We start from the raw sequence: 10,512 nt of genomic DNA, 5'->3' as shown, positions 1-10,512 counted from the left end.
TCATACTCATTGACAGCCTTTGTCAAAACACACACACACACACAACAGAAAATAAGCACTTTTTCAGGGGACAGAATTTCAATCCATCCTTTCATTCTATTGTCCCTTCTGATGAGCATTATGCTCTCCTGCCTGTGTTCAGTTTATGTTTTCCTCGTTATTCTGTTTTCCTAGTTCAATTATTTATGATTTTATTTTGAATCCAGGCTAAGCTGTCTTTGTCCTCTCTTATTATTGCATGAGCTGTTTTTTGTATAGAAAATAGAAAACAACAACATGCCATAATGAAAAAGAATATAATTTCATTTATATAGCATGTAAAAGAGGTGTGCTTGTGTTTTTATTTTTATAGTTATAATGTACACTGAAGATGGCATTAAATATCATTGTATGATGTGCAGTGACAATAAAGTAAAATAAAGTAAAGTAAAGTAAACTGAACTAAACTAAATTAAACTAAAGAAATAGTACAAATTACTGTGCAAAGAGGAGGGGATGGATGGATTCCCTGATCAAGGTTTCATTTTTAAAAATATCCAGGCATGTTTCAAATCCCCAGATTTTAATTCCAAAACCCCTGAACTATTGTGGCCAATGAAAATAAGTGATGATAATTATAGTTCAAAACATTTAAAGGATGCTAGATTGATTTTTCTCGGTCTGAGGAAATAAAATCACGTCTTGTCTGATTCTTTATTTGTGTCCAAAGCATCTACAAATGATAGGTATATAATATTCAACACTGAGCACATAAAACAGATCATAGGCATACAGAACATGTAAAAATGATTGGAATAAATAGAATTAAAACTAAATGACATTTTCTTTCTCCAGCATGAGATCTCCCTCCATACATATTGAAGGGAATCGTATGCCCCATAGCATCTGTGAGATGGATTGTACTTCTCTACATTTATACAAAGTATCTTCTATAGCTCCATTTTCTTAGACTGTATACAGAGGTGGGATTCTACCACTTCGAATCGGTTTGTAGCTCTGACGATCAACTGGGAGTGAACTGGTTTGCTCTGATGATCAGCTGGGAGTGAACTGGTTTGCTCTGACGATCAGCTGGGAGTGAACTGGTTTGCTCTGATGATCAGCTGGGAGTGAACTGGTTTGCTCTGACGATCAGCTGGGAGTGAACTGGTTTGCTCTGACGATCAGCTGGGAGTGAACTGGTGTGCTCCGACAATCAACTGGGTCCGCCCGTCCACCCCTGCGCTTGCCTATATCTTCTCGGATGAGTCGCGCGGCTGAGCAGATTTTAGCTCTTTTTCCCCACAGCAGTAATGAGGAAGGTAAATTTTCTCCAAATTGTGTACGCGCGCAAAGCATACGATCACCGAAATGGTTGTTAAATGGGTAGGATCCCACCACTGATTGTATAGATATGCTGTCTGATATCTGCAAGATAATGTTGGAAGAAATGTCCTTCTGGGTTCAGTTCCAAGTGGGGAAAAAGACACTGGAAACATGGAAGCTGCTTGGAAAGATGGTTTAATGGTAGACAGGACCACATGGTTTGAGTTCCTGAACAGAAAAGGGGGTTCACGTGCTTCCAGATGTTGGGTGAAGAAAAAAGGAGAGAAAAGGGGCTTGCTGAGAGTTCCTGAGATTTTTATACTCTCTGTTCAGCCCCACCTCTCTGTTTCCTGTTCCAGTGTAAGAAATGTATTCTGATTGGTTGCCAGACTCCCAGGGGCGGGAGGGGGGGGGTCTTAGCTAACTTTGTAGGTTGTGTGCCTTTTGAATCCCAAGCTTGTTGAATATTGCTTCTTCCCAAGTGATCTGGGGTGAGATGGCTAAAGGGCTAATACTATCATGCCTTGATCCTATCACCCTGGAACTGAAGGGGGGGAACTCTTTGTTACATAGAATAGACTGACTCAGGCCTTTTAATGGCCCATTGACAAAGGTGGTGGCTTTTCAGAGTGAGTCTGTTTCCTACCTAAAAACATTTTTCTCCATTTCTTATCCAGGGAAATATAATATTCTGTATTTTCAATATTTCCCAGGATATTTCATTTTCCTAGGCGAGAGGTGGGTGCTAACTTCCTACAATAATGAAGAAATGTGTCAGCTGGATAAACCCTTTTCTTCTCTAGATGGCAACCATGACATCCCTCAATCTCGGTCTTCCATATCTATTTTTTATTTTTGCCTGAGCCTCTCAAAATTCAAATCCATCTCAAACTTCTCTCCCTCTCTTCCTTTTTTGTGAGTTGCACTAGTAGGTCTTGCAAGTTGGACAGCACTGAAACCAGACTGACTGCCAGTTGAAATATCTGGAGTTCCATTCCATAAATGGTATGCACCATTCTCATTTAAATGATAGGATGGAGGCTGAGGTCTCTCAGAGGCCCTTAGTTGTGTTGGCCTAGAAACATGTGTTTCTTCCTTCCTCTTAATTTATCTCACATTGAGTGCAAATGATTATCTAACCAGCCAGCTCTGGAAGATCCTGTTTTGCTATAAGTAATTATCTTTGGGATTTGTGTAATAATCTCCATACTCCTGGCAGCTCTTTATCAGCTAGACGGATTTCAACTTCTTTTCAAGAAGAAATGCAAGAATTGATTCACAGTTAGAAAGGTGCTCTGTGGGGAGCTGTCTGCATGGAGCAGGCCTTGGAGATACAGTAGGTCTTCCAAACTTTTTGCTCTTCTTCAAAAGGTATGCAGAGATGTGAGTTTGAAGCAGGACTATTAAATTTGGTCTGCAAACAGTTGAATTTGGTGGCCCAGATTAGTGACTCTGAATTGCTTTATTTAAGCAGTCTAATGGCATTGATGACACTTAGGTAGAATTGCAGAAATCCAGATGACTATTCTAGGCTGCTGTCCAGAGAATTGTTATAACTCATTTATTCTACAATAGCTCCAGTTTGAGAGCATAACTCATGAATCTATTCCTCTGTTATTTTATACTTCTAGAATTCAAGGCTCCTGGAGAATGGAAGTTTGAAGTTTTTCAGAAGAGACTGGACAGTTTTTAAGTTTAAAAATTTTAAGTCAAAGTTTTAAGAAGACAACCTTTGTCCGGAATGATATAGGGCCTCCTGCCTGAGCAGGGGGTTGGACTAGAAGACCTCCAAGGTCCCTTCCAATTCTGTTATTCTGTTATAGATTTCTGTTCCTGAATGTTCTGACCGAGGCTTCCCAAGAGCATGAAGCATCCTCTTTGTGTGAATTATTCTCATTCACATCCAGCAAAGTCTTTCAAGGGAGGATTTACAGTCACAGACCTTATCTGGCTTGGAGAGCTGCCAGGCCGATACCTGCAAAACTCGGCAAGGAGTCTCAGAGTCATAAACCAATTAAGTGAACTAATTGTCTCCTGCAAACTCCACTCCCCTTTCACTCCTCCCCCTATGGGAGGGGCCATTCATCGTCTACCAGTGGCCTTACTCCCAATAGCAGTAGACTTATATACCGCTTCATAGGCCTTTCAGGCCTCTCTAAGCGGTTTACAGAGAGTCAGCATATTGCCCCCAACAATCTGGGTCCTCATTTTACCCACCTCGGAAGGATGGAAGGCTGAGTCAACCCTGAGCCGGTGAGATTTGAACCGCTGACCTGCTGATCTAGCAGTAGCCTGCAGTGCTGCATTTAACCACTGCGCCACCTTGGCTCCCAAGTCAACCCCTGTTCTTCATCTGGCAACTCTGTGCATGCGCACATTGGGAACAGGCTCCAGCTGTTCATCTGCCCCATTGATGTCTGACTCCGAAGGCAGCTGATAACTGGCATATGGCCCTGGCCCCCTCACTGCCTCCAATGCAGAGCCCTCAGACTCCAGGACTGACAATGTTCCTCCCCAACCACTTCACTGTCCAAATCTGGCAAGCCACAACACTGACATGTAGGTCTAGGCAGATTCAGAACAAGTCAAATCCAAGTTTGACAAATATCTCTTTCTTCACATGAACTTTAGATGGAAGCAAAGAGATGTAGGGAACTGAATTAGTTGTCATCCAGATTTTTGCAGCTCCTGAATGGTAGGCTTAGCAACCTTTCAACTCACATGTAAGTCTAAGCTCTGGCCTCAATGGATCATCCCAGTTGAGCTATAGAAATATGCTATTTCAGCAGGGAGTTAAGTGCCCAATCTTTACAATTGGGCAAAGCATGTTTCAAATAAGATCCAACTCTTTGAAGAGTCAAGAAAGACTTTAAATGAGTCCTCGCCTAATTCTTTCACTTTGGTTTCTGAGCAAGCTCTGGGGGCCAACCTTTAAGTCCAAAGTTACCAGGAAACCACAAATCACCTTTCTGGGGAAATTGTCTCCAATCTTTTCTTCATCTAGGTTTTCAAGAAAGTATTGTAAAAAAATAATCTGTGGGAATTTCCCCCACCTCCCCCTCAAATAAAATAATACCAGTTGTAATGGAATACTTCAGAATCTGGATGGCCGTATTATTGACCAGGTCTAATATTGTCCTTCAAAATGTTCCTCAGCTCAAAAATTGGATTTAAAAATGGCATCTTTGGGGAAATAATAAATGAAAGATTTTGCAGTTTTTAAACTAATTCATAAGGTAAAGGTAAATGTTCCCCTGCACATGCATGTTAGTTATTTCTGGTTCTAGGGGGTGATGGTCATCTCCAAAGCCAAAGTGCCAGCGCTGTCCGAAGATGTCTCCGTGGTCATGTGGCCAGTATGACTAGATGCCAAAGGTACACGGAACGCTGTTACCTTCCCACCAAAGTGGTCCCTATTTTTCTACTTGCATTTTTAATTTTTGCATTACTTGCAGTTTTCGAACTGCTAGGTTGGTAAAAGCTGGGACAAGTAATGGGACAAGTAATGGGAGCTCACTCGCTTACACGGAGCTAGGGATTCAAACTGCTGAACTGCCGACCTTCTGATCGACAAGCTCAGCATCTTAGCCACTGAGCCACTGTGTCTCTTATGAAACTAGTCTAAAAGGAATTGTAAAAAAAAAAAAATACAAATAATGTTTGAATGCCAACCGAGATGCAGGCTAGCTTGAAACAAATGGCACAAACTACAGTCTGTCTAGACAAGGGCCGATGTTTTGCATTAATCAAATCCCTTGCATTTATTTGCATTCATATAATTCATGGCAGGTCTGTGTCCAGAGACCAACCTATCAGCATGTTAACATAATCATTCTCTTTTTCTCAGAGACCCCCAGCAAGGAAAGACTCCACACGTTCAAAACACCAGAAAGGCAGAAACAGGAAAGAAGAGCAATCCTTTGTATGTTTGCTTTCCTCTTTGGAAAAAAAAACCCCAGTCCCTTGTTGCACACACTGCCAAACACAGAACCAGATGATCATTTCTCATGAATAACTAAAGTTGACTTGGAATAATGATTTGGTCAACATCTTTTCTGGTTGAGTCATGACTATTTATGAGTCATGGCCGAAATTTTATGGTTGTTTTGCTTTTTTTTTTTTACCATGGTTGCTAAACAGGTCATTTACAGCTGTTAATGCAGGGGTATCAAACACAATTTCATTGAGGGCTGCATCAGGATTGTGTTTGACCTTGGTGGGGGGCAGATGGGCATAGTGGGGTGGGTGTGACCAGGGTGGGTGTGGGGCTGATGTTGGTGTTACTAGGTCAGGGGCTCTGGTGGGATTCAAAAACTTTTCCTCCCGGTTCTGTGGCCGTGGCTTGGTGAATGTGGCAGGGAAAGGATACTGTAAAATCCCCATTCCCTCCCTCCACACCCCATTAACCTGCTTGCCAGTTCTGTTCTCCTGTGCAGGGTAACAAAAGAAGATCCAGCCAATGAGCTGGGACTCCGGTGAGCTGTGACTCAGGAGGCAGCAAATAGATCGGGGACGTAGCCAGCCAAAGATGGTATTTGCCGGTCCTCCAAATACCACCTCTGGTCAGGAAGCACCTGAGGTGGCCTGGGTGGGAGTGGGGGGGGGATCCTCCTGCAGCCCTCTGCCAGCCAAAATGCAGCCCAGGAGGGCTACATGTAGCCCTCCCGAGCTCCGCTTTCACTGACAGAGGCACCATAGGCCGGTCCTTCACTATTTCCAGGGCAACCCTGCAGGCCAGATCTAAGCACTCTGAGGGCCAGATCTGGCCACCGGGCCTTGAGTTTGACACCCCTATGTTAAGGGAATCACACAATCATTAAGCGAATATACTGTAGTTTCCTCCTTCCTTCCTTGTCAGAAGCTGGTGGGAAGGGTCACAAATGGTGAACAGGTGACCCTGGGACACTGCAATCATCCTACATACCTATTGGTTACCAAGTGCAGAAATTTAGATTGTGGTGAGGCGGCAACTATCATATGTGCGAGGTCTGGTCATAAGTCACTTTTTCAGTGCCATTGTAACTTTGATCGGTCACTAAATGAATGGTTGTGAGTTGAGGACTCTCTATGTTCAGTGATGGAGAACCTTTTTCGCCTTAGGTGCCAAAGAAACGTGCATGCGTGCTATCACATGCGCCCACATGCCCATCCCCATAATTTAATGCTTCCCCACGCCATGCTCCCTGTGCATCTGTGTGTGACCCCCCCCCCCGTCCCATTTTCTAGAAGCCTGGGGAGGGAGAAAAGCAGCTTAACATGCACACTGTAAGTTCGTAAGTTCTGGAAGGCGAAAAACAGCCCAACACACAAACAGGAAGTCCATTCCTGAATTTCCAGTTTGCCCGTTGGGCAGTTTTTCTCCCTCTGGAAGCCTCCAGAGGGTGAAAAACAGCCCAACATGCAAACCAGAAGTCTTTTCCTGAACTTCCAGTTTGTGCATTGGGTGGTTTTTCACCCTCCGGAGGCTTCAGGGAAGCCTCTGGTGGGCAAAAAAACCCCAAAATCAGCTGGCCAGTGTACGCATGCACACTGGAGCTGACAGGACAATGCCTCGCATGCCCTCAGAAATGGCTCTCCGTGCCACCTGTGGCACACATGCCATAAGTTCGCCATCACGGTTCTATGCCTTCGCTTTGGTCCTTTGAAGATTATTTGAAACTCACAGTTTTAATCTACCACAGCTTCTACTACACATTTGAATTTATGTTGTGCTACAGAGAAGATGAAACATCTATTTTCTCCTTCCGAAACTGACCAGAATTTGACATAAGATGGGTGGCTACTATAAATATTTTAAAAAATAAATAAAGAGTAAATAAATAAAATCCCACTCCAGAGATACTCAGAAGGCTGGATTAGACAGAGGTTGGTTTGATCCAACAGGATGCTTCTCTGTCCATAAAACCTTGACAATACACTCACTGTCATAGATGCCTGACACCATCAATCCAGTTAGAAAAAGACTACAGTTTTTTTTATTGAAAATTTTAAAAAGCTTTTACAAATATTTACCTCCCTCCCCCACCCTCCCCACCTGAGCCCATCTCGCCCCCCCCCAACCTCCCTCCCCCCCCCCGACTTCCCAGAGCTAATACAGGGTATAAATCTTTAACAATCATATTCTAAAATAAACTAAAAGAAACTTGGCTTCATCTTTCATTTGTGCTTTAACTCCTCTTTTGTTAAGCTAACTATAAACAAATTATATCATTCCTTGCTTTTTCAGTCATAAGCTATCTGGAATTTCTTAGTCCCGTATTTATTCTGAATATAGTCAATCCATCTTCTCCACTCCAGTTTGTATTTCTCATCTGAATGATCCTTAAGATATGCTGATATTTTAGCCATCTCTGATAAGTTTGTTACTTTTAATGTCCATTCTTGAAAAAAAGGCTACAGTTTTGATAGCCTTACATTTAAAAATAAAATAAAAGAAGCAGAAATAGACACCACCAACAACAAATATATGACTCTGGCATTGCACGGTTTACTCTTGGCCACCCGAACAAGGCACAGTCAGTTAAATAAAAAAATGCAGCTTTTCTCCAGAGACGAATTGCCTGCTAAAGTTTATTTGCTTCTGGCTTAGCTTTGTTTTCTTCCACCTCCCGGCAGCCCCGATGGACACCGAATGCCAGTAGCCATTTTCAGTGGGTTTTCCCCCTGACTGGTGCATTGCATAAACAAGCTGGAGGTCAGCTGCCAGTTGTGCCTTGATCAGCTGCCGCTTGGCTGACATTTTACAGCCCCAAAGAGGCCCCAGATAGGTTGTCATTCACCAGAGGAGCTGCAGCACCTGCAGAGAGAATATAAATCCCATCCTTCACTGCCTAAAAGGATTCCCATTGCTGGCCTGAGGCCGCGCTCAGAATTCTTGCTTCTTTGTGTATGAGTTTTATTTTTTATTTTTTAAATGCTAAGCTTTCAAATTTCTTTTTTTTCCTCTACTGTTATTAATATTTTTAATTAAGCAAATTTATACAGTGTCCCAATTCACTCACTGGAACTTCGGGAAGCTTGTAACATTTGTGCTTTCCATTGTTTGTTTGTTTTAAAAAAAATTCTGACCAAAACATTTTTAAAATCAAAACAAAATGAATTCTAAACATGATTTCTATCCAACAACAATGAAAATTACATCCAAACACTCCACTTTCTTCCCTTTTTAATTTTGCAAAATATCTTATTTGACTCTTGCGGTTTACTTAATTTGGATGCCGTGTATATTCCCAAGATACAAAAAGCAGAAATCCATTTAAAGGACCAAGATGGCATTTTGGTGGGGATGGGGATATAGAAGAGGGGGAAAGAAAATTATCCAAAGGAACTTTATTTTTCTTAAAATAATGTTTTCCGCAGATGAAGAAAGATAGCACCCACCCCTCTCCTAGAAGAATGAAATATTTTAGGAAACATTAAAAAGGCAGAATATCATATTTCCCTGGATGAAAAAAGGACAAATGGGTTTTTAAAGACAAAGAGCAGTTCCATGCCCCCCAGCAGATATTTTGTTGCCACTTTATCTACAAGACAAAAGACCTTCACTCTCAGGACATAATAGGATTAGCCCTCTACCCATCTAGCAGCAGAGCTCATCACATGGCACTTGGGGATATTATATCACCCAGCACAGTTCAACCAGACTTATCTCAGAGAAACTCCAAGGATTTGCACATGACCCCTACAGCAACCAATAGAATATTTGCCCTTACCACAGGAACAGGAAGCTCAAGTTCAAAGCCCAAGAGTGTATAAATAACACTCACTCTCCACTCCATGTGTTCAGCTATACCAGGACCATATGTTTAGTTCTGCTCTGTTAAACCAGCTTCCAAGCAGCCTCCATGCATCCAGGATCTTTCTCCCCAATTACTTCCAATTTCTTCCCCCATCGCAATTTCCCCAGAACATTTTTTCTTTGATCCAGAAGAAAAGATCAAGGGAGTGGAAGCAAGGGTGAAATATACTCCTCATTGCTAAATAGTTTTTCTGATTCTAAAATCATTGCCATTTATTGTGTCAAATTAAGGGGAAAGTTGTCCTGGAGAATAAACAGGTATTATCTGTAATCTGTCCATTTCAGCCATCCACGTGTGTGATGGGATGGGCATTGATCTTCTGAGTGGTGTAAAAAATCAAAATGTCAAACGTATTATTAAAAAAAGAAAAGAAATGCCAACCAATATAGTACTGTAGGAAATTAAGAAAAAGCGCCCATTAGTCACAAAGGATGAGGGGACCCAGGAAGGACTGGGTCGTAGAAAAGAGAGATTTCCCATTGAACCATTCTCCTTAAAGCACAGTTGGAACTAAATATTATTCAGGAGCACACTTCTCCTCATTGGACAATATAGGCTTTCAAAATATTTTGCAAAAAGAAAAAAAGAAAATCCATTGAATGTATCCTCACTATTTGAAACTGCATGCAATAAGTCTCCTTTATGACCATCTCATGGCCAATCATAAGTTCTCAGCTGGATGCTGGTAAGCTTATTTTAGGAAAGAGGCCATCTTGAACGTGGTGCATCTGTCTTCTTTTCAAATTGCTTTGGAACGAGGTGATAGTTGTCAGCAGCACGGCATTATCAAAGTCGATAGGATACTCATTTCTAACTTTGGAGATCTGGGGGAGATTTTTTTGTATCCGAAGACTAAATTCCTATTATTTTACCCTGAATGTAAGAAATGCGTGTCTATCATGCTATTTGTTTTCAGGATAAGTGACCTTGTGGCAAGCATAGAAAAAGTAACAGATAATAAGCCAAAGTAATTAAAGGCAGGAGAAAAGAAAGAAAATGTAATCATATTTTCTCCAAACTCCACTCATTATAACTCTCCCTATCTTTTTTGTCTTTGCAAGCCATGCTTGCTTCTACCGCCAGCTCAAACATTGTCTTTAGTTCTTTAAACTCCTTGTGAATCTTGTTAAGGTTCCCATGAGCTGGGAAAGCTCCTTCATCTGGGACTTTCTGTCTGTTCTCCTTCCTTTTGACTCATTTACTCTTCCATCTTCTATTTGTTTTTGTGACTCAAACCTCATTCCCCCCCCCTTATATGGGGGGGGAGGGAATTACCCAAACCTACTTCTTTTATACTTTGGTACTCAATCAACATCTGTTCCATATTATGTGTTCCTATTTCATCTGGTTATGCAGCACACACACTCTTTTTAAGCTCATGACTACAACACAGTATTCCTCCCACTGA

This window comes from Thamnophis sirtalis, unplaced genomic scaffold (genome assembly GCF_051295495.1).
Source record: "Thamnophis sirtalis isolate CommonGarterSnake01/CBP01778 unplaced genomic scaffold, rThaSir2_p1.2 scaffold_15, whole genome shotgun sequence".
NCBI lineage: Eukaryota > Metazoa > Chordata > Lepidosauria > Squamata > Natricidae > Thamnophis > Thamnophis sirtalis.
The sequence above is the reverse complement of the archived record's forward strand: the minus strand, read 5'-3'. Positions refer to the sequence as shown.